Source organism: Haliotis rufescens, unplaced genomic scaffold, assembly GCF_023055435.1.
Source record: "Haliotis rufescens isolate VD_foot unplaced genomic scaffold, xgHalRufe1.0.p SCAF_4, whole genome shotgun sequence".
Lineage (NCBI taxonomy): Eukaryota > Metazoa > Mollusca > Gastropoda > Lepetellida > Haliotidae > Haliotis > Haliotis rufescens.
This window is the reverse complement of record NW_025964112.1, coordinates 17,408,512-17,423,352: the sequence shown is the minus strand read 5'-3', so window position 1 is coordinate 17,423,352 and position 14,841 is coordinate 17,408,512. Positions and strand designations below refer to the sequence as shown.

At 37.9% G+C, this 14,841-nt stretch overlaps 1 protein-coding gene across 2 annotated transcripts in view; it reads left to right on the top strand.

Annotated features, from left to right (window-relative positions):
• The first annotated feature begins 3,025 nt into the window (after positions 1-3,025).
• Positions 3,026-14,841, top strand: part of LOC124149223 (acyl-CoA 6-desaturase-like) — a 36,330-nt gene continuing 24,514 nt past the window's right edge. The window contains exon 1 of one of the 2 annotated variants that reach the window (XM_046520671.2): positions 3,026-3,181. The gene's annotated coding sequence lies outside the window, so the exon portion shown is untranslated. The remainder of the gene's footprint in view (positions 3,182-14,841) is intronic. The other variant, XM_046520670.2, reaches the window with a different exon arrangement.

Below are 14,841 nucleotides of genomic sequence, written 5' to 3'. Positions count from 1 at the left end.
AAATTGGAGTATTTCAGGCATATCACTGTCTGCAGTATAATATAGAGGAAAACATGTATAAGTGTCATCGATATTTTCCAGTTCCATGAAACTCACATGCACAGTTATGGTTCTTAGAGAAAAGTATCAAGTCAGACATGGGATTTGATTGTTAAGTTGTTTTGTTGTTTAACGCTGCATTCAGCAATATTCACGCTATATGATGGTGGTCTGTAAATAATCTGGACCAGACAATCCAGTGATTGATATCATAAGCATTGACCAACGCAATCGGGATTGATGACATGCATCAACCAAGTCAGCGAGCCCGACCACCCGATCCCGTTAGTCGCCTCTTACGACAAGCATAGTCGCCTTTTACGGCAAGCATGGGTTGCTGAAGAGCTATTCTACCCTGGATCTTCACAGGTCACATGGGATTTGAACCCAGAACCAAGGGCTCCTGGCAAGTGAGGCATGCATCTTCTTGTTAAAAAGTATGAGTGAAGGAATATTTCACATAGTTGTCAGCCATATTCAGTCTTCCTATTATGTAGAGGTGTAACGATACGGGAGGGTCGGGATACGATATGTATCGCGATACAGGGGTTGCGATACGATACGTATCACGATACAGTGTTTACTGGTACAAGCTAAGCAAAGTTGATGTCTTTCTGCTATCTAAAAGATGTGACAAGTACAGTTGAAGAAGATATTAGGTGTTTATTTACTGTTATAGCAAATTGTCAGCAATACAGTATGTTTTACTGAAACAACAAACTGGCTTTGAAACTGTTAAACGTATTACATGGGCGCGACCCCCCCCCCCCCCCCTTTTTTTTTTTTATTTCGAAAAAAATCTTTATTTCTGTATAAATTACCACCAAATACAATAAATAGATCTTAATTGTGCACCCCCCCTTTTAAAAAAAGCTGTATCCGCCCATATGTATTTCATGTATTTTCTTTAGTATTGTGCGCACCAATGTTTAATGCGCTCGGGTGATGAGGAACTTCGTCAGTACATATTCGAAATTTGAGATAAAAAATCACCAGACATTTTGATTTACCGTTTAAATTGTATTTTTTGTTCAGCTAGGCATTGTTTTATATCCAGGGATTAAGATTACCTTGTGTATTTTCTCGTAAACTAAGCCGGACACAGCTGTACACACGTTTTCTTGGAATCTACCGGTGATTCGGTCAAGACACACCCAATGATATAACTTCACAGTATTTTAAATGCAAGGATCGGCAAAAGTTGTATCTGAAACTATTTTTTTATCAGGAATAATATATTCCAATATATTGTTAATTTAGATGCAGCTTTTACTAAACATATTTAAAATAATAATAACCCTAAGCGAAGCAGCTGATCGCTATTGCCGGGTATTATTTTTTACATGGAACCAGTCTGACAAGTCACCGTCAAGGCTCCCGTGCACGTGATCGCGTGATCGGGAGAATTACGTGGTGACATAGAATCGTCCAACAAAAACAAATCTGACTTTTAACGAATCAAAGTATGGCATTTATGATATATGTATCCATTCTCTGTCAACTAAAATTCCTTTCAAGGCGTCAATAGCGGTAATCTGACCGTGGTTTCTGTTAATAACGGTGAGTTGTGCGATCTTCCGATCGCTTCACACACGATTTCGACGAAATTAATTAAAACAATATTAAAAGGAATTTTGAATAAAATTAATGAAAAAAGTTACAAACATGAGTCCAGATATACAAAGAACACTTTTTTTTATAGCCAGTGTAAGTACATGAATAATTTGCGAACCTCAGTATGGATTTGTTGACATGGTATCTCCGGTGTTACGTGCTCACGGTAATGTCTTTCCATGGGGGAAAAACATCAAAACATAAAAAAGCCTGCCTGAATCAGATGACCTTCAAAGTTAGGCAATACCTCAATTGATTCCAGATATATTCTAGAATCAATGTGCTGACTGACAAATGTTAAGTAAAACATCTAAAACTTCAATCAGTTTCAACTAATTTGGAGTCCATGTGAGCTACAATGCAGAACCAAGCTCATCCTGTAAACCATCCATCAGCATGTCCTCTCCTTTAAATGTTGGGTAACTGCCTCAAGCTACTTATGTGACATCAGCAGTTATGTGCGTGTGGTTTTTTTTATGGTTAATAAGATTGTATTGCTAGTTAACCATGAGCAATAAATTAGAGACCCATTGTGAGAACTGTGAAATAAGTTTTATGAGAAACAATTATAACAGTAATCAGTCAAGCCAATAAATGATAGCATGAAAATACACGCAACTGGAGTATGACAGACACATGCAACAGCTGTGATGTATCATTTCAGACTTAGTCACCATTCAAGCACTCGCAATGCTATGTACACCACAGGCTAGCCATGTGACAACTACATTACATTTTCCGGTTAGTGAAGACATTCTGTCCCAACCCATTATCACGGTGTCAATGGCAAAATGACTGCAGGGTCTAGAAAAAATAAAAGAATCGATCCTGTCTATAATCAATGTTTTCTCTTGAATACAAGATACGCGGAACGTGAAATTCGAAGTGTGGCTCAAGAGATTTGCTGATGCATGTGTGATTGTCAACCTCCCATAACCAGACATGTCATCTATAAAATAATGGGCAAACGGATGAATGTATAAGGACAGCTATCATAGTTTCCGTTCGAACGATTACACACTCAACGTCACCATGAATTCTTATTCGTTGTGAAACACGTGTACGAGCAACTTCGCAAACAGAGTGTACTAGCAACGAACGACTAGTTTCTAACAGTAGTCGTAATATGATACAATCTTAAAGAGAAATCACATTACAATGCCATGTCGTTTTGAAAAAAACCTGCAATGTTAGTGTCGTGATATTTGTTAAGGGTTGTACTCAATCTATCGAAATCAACTCATATATACACTGAAACTCCTCATTTGATGTAGTAGGTCTTAAAGATAGTATAATACTATCTTGCTCCAGCAGACGATTTCGCGCACCGGCTTTACATTGATTGGTTGGATGGCTGGCGTGACAGCGAGACATGTTCCAGTGGGGCCCGGATTATGGATTCATAACCCTATTTAAATGAGAAGTACTGAACTTTTTTTTCATACTCGTTTCGGCTTTGCATCAAAGGGCAGGTAATCCAGTGAATGCGAGTCAATAAAGGAGATACCGGTAATGTCGAATTAGACTGGTGAGTAGAATGATAATATTATTTGTGCCCAGACACCTAATTGTTTCGTTGGGCTTTTCGTCTTTGGGTATCTGTTTGTGCAGTATAATGTCATTGTTTGTAGAGATTTGTCAACAAAAAGGGTTGATTAAAATCTCACTCAACTGACTACTTCGTCGAAGCACTCGACGCGTCCCTAAGACGTTGTGTTACCTAACTATAAAGTCAATGTCAAGGCCACTTGTTAAATTAAATTTAAAACTATATGCATGTATGTCTGCTACGTTTGCCATTGCTATCGGATAGTGTATGGAAAGGAGATTTATCAGCATAGACGATATCTTAGAACGCATGGTGTTTGTTGTCATAGGGAATACCACCTGCTGTATTTCTAAACGATGGTTATACCAGTGTGTGAAACCTATTTCTTTCTTACTTTATTTCTAAACGATTGACAGGTGTTTTTAGTGGAGTCCTAATACTTTGATTTAAAACTATGACTATGAGTAGTGAAGGTAAAACATTCATGCATCACGCATGGATATGATTTTTTTACAGTAACCATTGGCCCTATCCGGTCCACAAATACTAGTTGCTTACGAAACATACGATTTAGTGATAAACAATTAATTCTTACTCATTTTCAATAGTCTTTGACTATTGGATTAGTGGGTATGTTGATCCCTGAACTAGCCCCTGTCTAGACTCAATAAGAACTGCTTGTTGCTTACTGTAATCCGAGTTGGGTGGGATATGATTCGTGGTCTGGTACCCATTTCTAGCCTAGGGCTAGACCTTGTGTTTAGTTGTAATTAGTGCGTGTGAAACAGAGTCTTTGCCATTGTGTAATTTGGATAACCATTAACTCATAGATTGATATACAAAATTGTTGACAGAAGAAGTGTTGTTTGGACTTGAATTAAACTTGTTGATTCTACAATTTGGGCCAATCCTCTACCCTCAGCACTATCGGCAGGGCTACCATTTGCATTTTTAAAGGCTCATCACCTACTAGATCACTGGTGTTTGATTAAACTAGTTTTGACTGTAACTGTAATTCTGGCTCTGTTGATTTCCAGGCCAGAACAGGTCACTATTACATCATGCTTAGAACCCTCTCAAATGGAGATTGTGTGATCAGGCTCTGCGGCTTGGCTGATTACTTGTCATTGTATCCCAGTGCCTAGAAACATTGCTTAAGCTGTCAGTCACTGATTTTCCTGGTCCAGACTCGCTGTTTAATGTGCAGGGGCGGTCGGGTAGCCTAGTGGTTAAAGTGATCGCTCGTCACGTCGAAGACCCGGGTTCGATTCCCGACATGGTACAATGTGTGAAGCCCATTTCTGGTGTCCCCCGCCGTGATATTGCTGGAATATTGCTAAAAGCGGCGTAAAACCATACTCACCAGGGTTAGAAATTGGCACTAGTCCTATATTCCTTGCCAAATTGCCCAATAGTAAAGGTATCCTAAGGACTAGTAGAATTTTGACATTTTTAAAGGTTTTGCTATATGCTATCATTATAAGGACTAGTGGACTGAAACTGTTAGTTTCTACCGCTGCTCACTCACTCACTCACTCACTCTATAATATGCAGCAGTGATATAGCTAGAGTATTGTTTACTGCATCATGAAACAACATTCACTCGTTCATGTATTCAGAGACACAACTAAGCTGTCATTTGGTATTTGTTGACTAATCAAACTAGACCCGTGAAGATCCGGGGTAGAATAGGTCTTCAGCAACCCATGCTTGCCGTAAATGGCGACTATGCTTGTCGTAAAAGGCGACTAAAGGGATCGGGTGGTCAGGCTCGCTGACTTGGTTGATGAATGTCATCGATCCCAATTGCGTGGATCGATGATCATGATATTAATCACTGGATTGTCTGGTCCAGACTCGATTATTTACAGACCGCCGTCATATAGCTGGAATATTGCTGAGTGCGGCGTAAAACAACAAACCAACCAACCAAACCAACCAACTAATCAAACTAAATATGCTCATTATGAAAAGCATTTTTACACAAAATGCAGAAACCTGAAAGAAATGGGTTTGTCACAGGTTATGTCTACATGTTTCCTGGAGAATATCAGCCTCGCTTAAATATGTAATTGATAAACATCAACAATTGCTGTCAACCGAAGATAATACTGTCTACGGTTGATATATATATTATAGCTAACATGGATAAAATTATCACTACACCGCCCGCCTGTTATCAGAAATGAGTGGTCCACTGTAACTTGATGATGACCTCATATTGCTTGACGACGGGCCACTATCACGCCCGTTGTTAGGTGACGTCATAGGGATAGGTGACGTCATAGGGATAGGTGACGTCACGTTCAATAGTGACGTCATCAGGTTCATTCTATGATGTTTCCATATTTGTAAAAGTGGGTCAGTAACATTCGTGTTGATTGCACTAAATGTTTCAAAACCGATATTGTTGTTTATTTTTATTTGATAACAAATTCTATCCATTTTAGCTATAATAACGATAACGCTATTTTTCAGGGCATTATCATTTGCAGATGCCCTTGGTCTTTTCAACTGCCCCCTTTGTCGGGCAGTTAACCAAAGACCTCGGGCTTCTGCAAATCGGGTGGTCAGGCTCGCTGACTTGGTTGAAGCATGTCATCGATCCCAATTGCGCAGAACGATGCTCATGACATCACTCACTGGATTGTCTGGTCCAGACTCGATTATTTACAGACCGCCGCCATATAGCCGGAATATTGCTGAGTGCGGCGTTAAACAACAAACCAAACCAAACCAAATCTAGACATGTTAAGCCATGAACAATATTTGACAATCACTGAAGCAGATGAGCTTCTTATATTGAGATAGACTGAAGATCATCTGCATTGCTGAAAAATGCTGAAGGTGTCAGTATTTGCAATAATGTTGATGTGCTTGATTTTTCATGCTGAATGTTGACTACATCTCCTACTTCACTACTACTTGTTTAATGACAAAAACTCACTATAACTCCTTGGTTACACTACAAGTCGCTAATGTTCGCACTTCTTTCTGACGATGCACACATTCCTTTTGACTTGTATATGTTTGAGTTAAGATAAAGCTCGGTCAACTTCAGTGATCTCATCGTTTGATGAATGTATCTGAACAGTTTTTGCCAGGGCTGTGGTAAAAAACAATTCCCAATCAGATATTCTGTTGATACCTACAGTGAGTACCCGGGTAGGGTCTGGTACCTGGGTAGGGTCTGGTACCCGGGTAGTAAATTTGAACTTGTCCCAGTCCTAGTATCGAATTTGTTTTTTTAATGTGCTGTGATCCTTTCTCAAAGTTAAGTATTTGGATTATGCCCTGTGTTGAACATTTTGATATTTACATTCTACTGAAGTGGCAGAAAATTAATATAATGATTTTATATAGTATGTCAGTGAATCATCCCTTGGCTCTGTATGTTTGACACAGAAACAAATGCTAGAGTTCTGATCGGAAGTTGAAGTGTAAACACTCTCACTAAACACCTTATATTTGAGGTTTTGCCTTATATGTTTCATGTTCCTGAAGGACTGCAAGTGAAATATTCCTGCACAGTTAATATGCTTGTCCAGCTCATTTTAATCATCATTCAATTGTATGATTCCTCAATCAATATGGGGGGTACGGGTGGCCCAGTCGTCTAAGGCGCCGCAATTCGCTGTGCAGAGTTGCGTCCATTGGGCACGCCAGAAACCTATGATTGTGGGTTCGAATCCCGGTTCGCCCCAATTATGTTTCTAGGTTTGTCAGCACCATACCCGTGCTCATGGGTTTCGCCGAAGTGGTAAACGTCTGAGACCTGCATCACTTCTGGCTTTCCTCCAACATAAGCTGACACGTCGTGATATAACTGGAATACTGTTAAAAGCGGCGTTAAACCCAACTCACTCACTCACTCAATCAATCAATATGAATGTTTGTTAGGACTATAGGACTAAATGTTTCTGACACTGCTGCCTCTGTCATACATGGTTATCAAAGACACAATGTACTGTGAGTATGGTTGTAGAATAGGTTGTAAGCAAGGTAAGGTGATAACATGGTTGTAAGTTTCACAACCATAGTGTTTTGCTTCATTTCATGTATTTCACAGATGTCTTACTCTATAAATTGTAACATTGAAGCAGTTTAGAGTGGAATTATATTATTGTGCAGAAGGGCTGTACCCAAACAAGCCAAAACTTGATTATATGAACAGAGAGATTTGCCCCGGACATTTGAGTCATACTCATTAAGTCACAAAGGTTACTAAGTCATGCAGTGTTTACATTCAGTTAAATGATATGTACAAAGTTCATAGCCACTTTTGCAATAGAAACAGGGGCTTCAACAAATGGAATATGTTTACATAATCAACAGGAACTGTGCCACAGAATCAGTCTGTGCCAAAAAACTATTTAGTCTGCTAGCTGAACTTGTATTTGGCGTTATTTTCAGTGGAATAAGACATGTCTTTGCATGGTCTAGTATGAGCTGATGTTCAAAGCCAGAAGAAATCTACTAGACACACGCTTCAGACTTGTAAATTTATACCATTATGTCATAAATGTGTTGCCAATTCTGTCGTTTATTTCTTTGAAACCATATTACTTGTTCGTATTGGTAATATTACTCTGTGATTACTGACAATGGACCTGCATGATATTTTTTGAATGTTGGAAACAGGATCTTGTAGGTATGAGAAATAATTGTATTAATTAATTCTAAGAAATCATTGGAACGATACAGTAAAAGAAGTTCATGTCAAAGCATGTCATAGGTGTACACTGGAAATCAAGATCATGATGTCAAGTGGTTTGCGTCACTATTTACATTCACAACAGTTACAACACATCTCACTCATTCTTAATGTTATGTTCGGAACTAGAGAATGCTTTATTAATAGATGTATTTCGCTTTATTAGGTCACTTTAAACAGCTATTGAAGGAAATACATGTTAATTGTTTTGTTGAATTCTATTTTATGTACATAAATCATGGATAGTATCACTGCCTTAGTAATACACAACATTTTTTATCCCCAAACATGCAGAAAGATAAACAGGGACAAGAATCTTCCGCCATTCCACGAATTTTAGTGACCACAAATTTGTTAAAATCTGATGGCTTCCCCCATAAATACCCCCAAATTATGGACTAGCTCCATTGCAAAGAAGTTCCAGCTGAAAAGGAAAATATCCATTTTCATCCCTGGATAAAACAGAATTATAAGACCACTTAGTATTCCTTTAATCATCATAGTAGTTCAAACATTTCTTAGAGATTGCAAGTATTTTGGGACGTTATTTTCAGCAATGTAAATGGGTTTATGGTGACACTAAAATGGAAGCAGTATATGCCTAATGGAATATAATTGCTACCAATTTAAAACTTTCAATATTTTTTAAGGAAATCAAGATTTGCAATCGATTTGCATAACCCAGGTTCATTGGGAAATAATACTTCCCAATGAACAAAATATGACTTTTAAACACCTGGAAATCAATTGTCTGATGGAGCAGTGATGCTGTATCTGCGTGATATTTGTTTGTTACAGAAGTATTAGTAATATTACACGTCAGTCAACTGATATGTTCTGTCTGTTAGTGAAATCAGTAGAGATGGTTATTGAAAATGTCTTTGTATTGCTATAAATTGATACATACCACAATATATTGCCTTAGATCTGGGTGGAGGTGATTGTATTCAGGATTTCCCTTTAATGAAATGAAACCTTATATAATGTAATGTCGCTGCCTTTTTGTTCTTTATTGATACATTCAAGCGGCATTGAAATTACAAACACTCAGGTTTTAATTTCAGGTTTACTTTTGGGAAAATGTAAGATAAATTGCAGTTACACTTTTGTTTGAAGGTTATTTATTTTAGGGAATCAAACAATCCTGACATTATTTTGTTGTTTGTATTTGGCATATTTCACACAAAAATATGTAAGACAAGCAATCAAGTTAGTCTGACACAGGGTATGACGGGGAAGGGGCTGTAGTGTTTGTTAGAAATACTGCTTCAAGACATGCTATTTTTCTCTTAGAGCATATGAACAATTAGGGAACATTTTGGGAACAAATTTACTTTTTCAGGGGTTACACCAGGGACAAAATTGTCTTTTTCCATTGCCAGGAGGATATCATTAACTGTAAATAGATTGTTTCAGGCATCAGTCTGGCATCAGTCTGATACCAGTCATGTTCATTGCATATGTACCAGGAAGACTCACAGTCAGGCAACACTGGGTATTCACATGGAGTGTCTAAATATACCTGTAGCAATATAACCTGATAAACAAGTTCCCAGCACACTAATAACTGCAGAAGTGTGGCAGATGTGTAACATTTAAAACCATGCATCTCACTGACTGTAATAATATAATATAATATAATATAATATAATATAATATAATATAATATAATATAATATAATATAATATAATATAATATAATATAATATAATATAAACAGTAAATATTATTTAGTAAAAGAAACAAAATACAGAGCTACAACTTCACAGCTACATTAGTTGCAGAACAAAGTTTTTATTTGGCCCTTGAAATTTTCATCTTGTATGTCTTCCATTTCATCAGTGTGGTTTATACATTGTATTTGGAAATGGCAATAACAAAAAATGTAAAACCTACAGTCAGTTGATCTGGACAGTTTAGCCTACAGTACTCTATTCTGGAGCTTTGTTAGACAGATTGAATGAAACAGTATGTTCCTTTTTATGTATCTCAGAATGTGTACTGAATAGCGCTTGTTAATGGCTGGTTGGGTCATGGAAGCCCTGTACACAAACCGTATCGTCCCTGGCAACCAGGAGGGGCAGGTAGGGTGCACCTAAACAGTGTTCAACAGGTCAATCACAGGTCGTTGAACTTGTTTCCATAAGCTATGAATTTGTCTGTCACTGTTCTGTTTTTTTTATTTAAATTGGATTCAAAATGTTGTCATGATCATGTATCCTATTTATATTCTTTGTGATACACGTCAAACATCAGTGAGATAACTTTAGTTTTTGTTTTAAGCAACCATCAGCAATAGTTATAGTCTGCAAGTCACCCACTTGTCTGGGCTCCGGGCAAGTTACATTGTTAGTTACAGGTTCTCAGCTAATAAATACTAATAAAACCTATAACAGTCCAGATTATTACTCAGATATCTACTGAAAATGATACTGAGAGTAAGGTTTGGGTTAGTATACAATCTTGGCACAGTCTGGAGTAATATGTTTTTATTCATGTACCTTTTTGCCCGTTGAATGCTGTGAAAACCTGGAGTACTGTTAGCAGCATTAAACACACTCACACATTCACTCACTCTATGCCTATTGAATGCCAGATATGTTACTGGTTGTTTTTACTCAGTTTTTTAATTTTTGATGAACACTGAAATTATTAGAAGTTCTTCCTCAATACTTCACATGGGACATGGAAGAATGTTGTGTGTACAAAACCTGTGAAGTATTGAGGATGTTAGAATTATAAGGTATCAGACCGACAGGTATCTTACTAGGGAAGCAATAAAATTGTTTTATGTTTTCATGATTATTTGAATTTTAATAATTTGAGGTTTGCTACAAGTGAGTGATGTGATCATCAAGCATGGATGTCAGATTCACTGGGGCAATAGCAATTGTCCATGTATTAGGATGTTAATCTAGGCAGTTCTTCCTTCCATGTCAAATTGTCACTACATACTTTTCATGATAGATGTACACAACAGATAAGCATGTTTTGTTTGTTTGTTTGTTGTTTAACTCTGCATTCAGCAATATTCCAGTTATATGAAGGCAGTCTGGACCAGACAATCCAGTGACCGACATCATGAGCTTCGATCCATGCAATTGGGATCAATGACATGCAACAACCAAGTCAGCGAGGCTGACCACCCGATTCTGTTACAGTGGTAGAAACATTTTTAGTCCGCTAGTCCTTATAGTGATAACATATAGCAAAACCCTTAAAAATGGAGAATTTCTACTAGTCCTTATGATACCTTAACTATTTGGCAGTTTGGCAAGGACTACAGGACTTGTGCCAATTTCTAACGCTGCTGTTAGTTGCCTCTTACGACAAGGATAGTCGCCTTTTACGACAAGCATAGGTTGCTGAAGACCTATTCTACCCCTGATCTTCACGGGTGAGATAATATATGTACAAACTTGACACTGATCCACATTGGTGTTTCTATTATGTGATCATTTGCAGGTGTTACCTTTCTAACAATGCAACCAGACATTGACTTTAGCATCCTGAAATAACAGCTTTTCTTTTGTTACACTGTGAAACAGAGCTCATAAGGCTTGCTATTTCAGGATTATTGAATGACATAATATTGATCATAATGCCTTGTGTCATGTAACCTTTTATTATCCCCCTGGCATATAATGCAGGGGGATATGGCTATCATCTGGTCTTTCTGTACGTCCATATTTCGTTTCCGGCGTATAATTTGAAAACCGTGAATTTTCTTTTTCCAAACTTGTTACCAGGGGCTGAAGTGGTGCCTTTTGCTATTGTGGGGGCTGGGTGGATTTGTCATCTTCTGAAGACTCTTGCTCCAGATTTACCCACATTGATGTTATGAAAATGTCCTCCCACTCACTCCATCCAAGTGTCGGACACTGAAGTGAAACTATCAAGTCTTTCTCTACACATTGTACTCACGCCGAAGACCAGGGTTCGATTCCCGACATGGTACAAAATGTGAAGACCCATTTCCAGCTGTAGAAACTAACAGTTTCAGTCCACTAGTTCTTATAATGATAGCACATAGCAAAACCTTTAAAAATGGCAAAATTTTATAGTCCTTGGGATACCTTTACTATTGGGCACTTTGGCAAGGACTATAGGACTAGTGCCAATTTCTAACACTGATTTCTGGTGTCCCCAGCCGTGATATTGCTGGAATATTGCTAAAAGCGGCGTAAAGAAATACTCCCTCACTCACTCTACACATTGTACACAAGAAATATTATTTTCTCAGACATGATGCCATCACTACCCATCATCCAAACAGAGAATAGTTTTATATACAACAGTTTACAATATAATATCATTACTAGAATGCTCAATTTGAAATTAGTGTTCTCTCAAATCAGTTGTAGCTGATTCTGTGCATGATAAATCTAGAGATCTGTCTCATCTCTCTTGAAATTGATGTTATGTTGTGCTTTTTGCCCCTCCTTGAACTTCTGACTATTCAGACAAAACATCAGTTATCCAAGAAATACACAAAGCAGTGTTAAAAGTTTAGGGGTCCTGGTGTCCCTGAGGGTCTCTCCCATGGTATTGAATAGGAGTGAAATGATACATCGGTGCATTGCGAGTATCATGCAACGATACAATTCACAATACACTCTTTTCTGTATCGATACAAGACGATACACTTGCTAACATAGATTACTTACTGCTCGTCTATCGACCCCGAATGTTTTTGTCTGTCAAATATCGCAAAATGTGTTGTAATGAGTGATGCAAGTTCGGTACTAAAATAGCTGCCGCGAATGTGTCTACGGCACGCTTTTCCTTTTGAACCTGCGCTGAAATATTTATAGTCCATGTATTTCCATGCCATTTGGTGTAATTTTGAACACGGGATGCAAGTCATGCTGTAGACAAAGCCCACTGTGTGTTATCATGGTTATTATCCCCCGCCACGAAGTGGAAGGGGGATATAGGAATGGGTGCCGTCCGGCCGTCACATTTCGTGTCCGGAGCAGATCTTGAAAACCGTACCATATTTGGTGAACTGGTGCCTTTTTGATAGTTTGGGATTTAAAAAAAAATTATTTTTCGAGTTTCCATGGCAACGACTTTGATTGAGACTGAAAATGGCGGTAGTCCTCGTTTCCGGAGCAGATCTTGAAAACTGTACCATATTTCTTCACCAAACTTGGCACATAGATAGATCTAGTGTTGAACTGGTGCCTTTTGGTAGTTTGGGATTTTTGAAAAAGTAATTTTTTGAGTTTCCATGGCAAAGACTTTGATTTAAACTGAAAATGGCGGTAGTCCTCGTTTCCGGAGCAGATCTATTAAACCGTACCATATTTCTTCACCAAACTTGGCACATAGATAGATCTAGTGGTGAACTGGTGCCTTTTGATAGTTTGGGGATTTTAAAAAAAATTATTTTTCGAGTTTCCATGGCAACGACTTTGATTTAGACTGAAAATGGCGGTAGTCCTCGTTTCCGGAGCAGATCTTGAAAACTGTACCATATTTCTTCACCAAACTTGGCACATAGATAGATCTAGTGTTGAACTGGTGCCTTTTGGTAGTTTGGGATTTTTAAAAAAGTAATTTTTTGAGTTTCCATGGCAAAGACTTTGATTTAGACTGAAAATGGCGGTAGTCCTCGTTTCCGGAGCAGATCTTGAAAACCGTATCATATTTCTTCACCAAACTTGGCACATAGATAGATCTAGTGGTGAACTGGTGCCTTTTGATAGTTTGGGGATTTAAAAAAAAAATATTTTTCGAGTTTCCATGGCAACGACTTTGATTTAGACTGAAAATGGCGATAGGCCTCGTTCCCGGAGCAGATCTTGAAAAACGTACTATATTTCTTTACAAAAAGACCCAGTGAACATAGTTCACATGAGCTAATGCATTGCACACACCCGACATGTCATGTTGGCGGGGGAATGTGAGTATTTCATGCTTGTTGAGATAGATTTGCTTCACCAATCAGAAATATGCAAGCAGCTCCAACCCCATATCAAGGAACATTACATAACATTATATTGGTAATTGGTTAGTGAATTTAATTTTATGCTGCTTTGTTCAGTTCTCTCAGTCTGTGCCATAATGGTTTCAGTTTAATAGCCAGAATTTGGCTCTTAGCATCATTTTTATCCAAAGTTTAGTGTTGTCATATGGATTATTCATCATTTTTAGCACAATTTTAGTGTTGTCATATGGACTATTCATCATTTTTAGCACAATTTTAGTGTTGTCATATGGACTATTCATCGTTTTTAGCACAATTTTAGTGTTGTAATTTGGACTATTATTAGCTAAGCTTACTAAACAGAACAGAATTTTACTACACTTGGGCTAAGAACTAATGGTTTAAGTCAGACTGATATCCCAAGGTGTTGGTTTATGTCTGACAAAGTTAATGTCCGTTGGAGACATTTATTACTGTAACAAAGTCAGCAGGCACAGGTCTTGTATTGATGTAGTGCACCAAGTTAACGTGTTGAACAGGCCCCGATACCCTCGGTACAACACAGGGTAGGATCATACCTTTGTTGCTAACTGTCCTGATCAAAATATTTGTGTATAGAATATTGCTACGTGAGTATTAGCATGTACTAGTATGACATTAGTATAAAGCTAAGGTTGGTGTCCAAAGGTCATGGTTATATTTAGGAAACATCTTTGTGTGTTTAAAAAACTACAGTTATGTTTGTGAATAGCCCCAGCAATGTTAGAACTTAACACTAGCCTGGTTGCCCAGGGCTAGTACAAATTTCTGTTGGCTTGTACAAGTTTCCCTGTTTACTCATTGTTTTGACTTTACAAGGTCATTTTATCTTTACCCAGACAAGGAAAGCTTTTCAGTTGTTGTCAAGAGCCTATTGAGTAAGGCTTCGTGAAGCTTCAGTAAAAAATCCAGAGTTGGAATTAGCATTTGCCCGCTAGCCCAGACCTGTTTTGT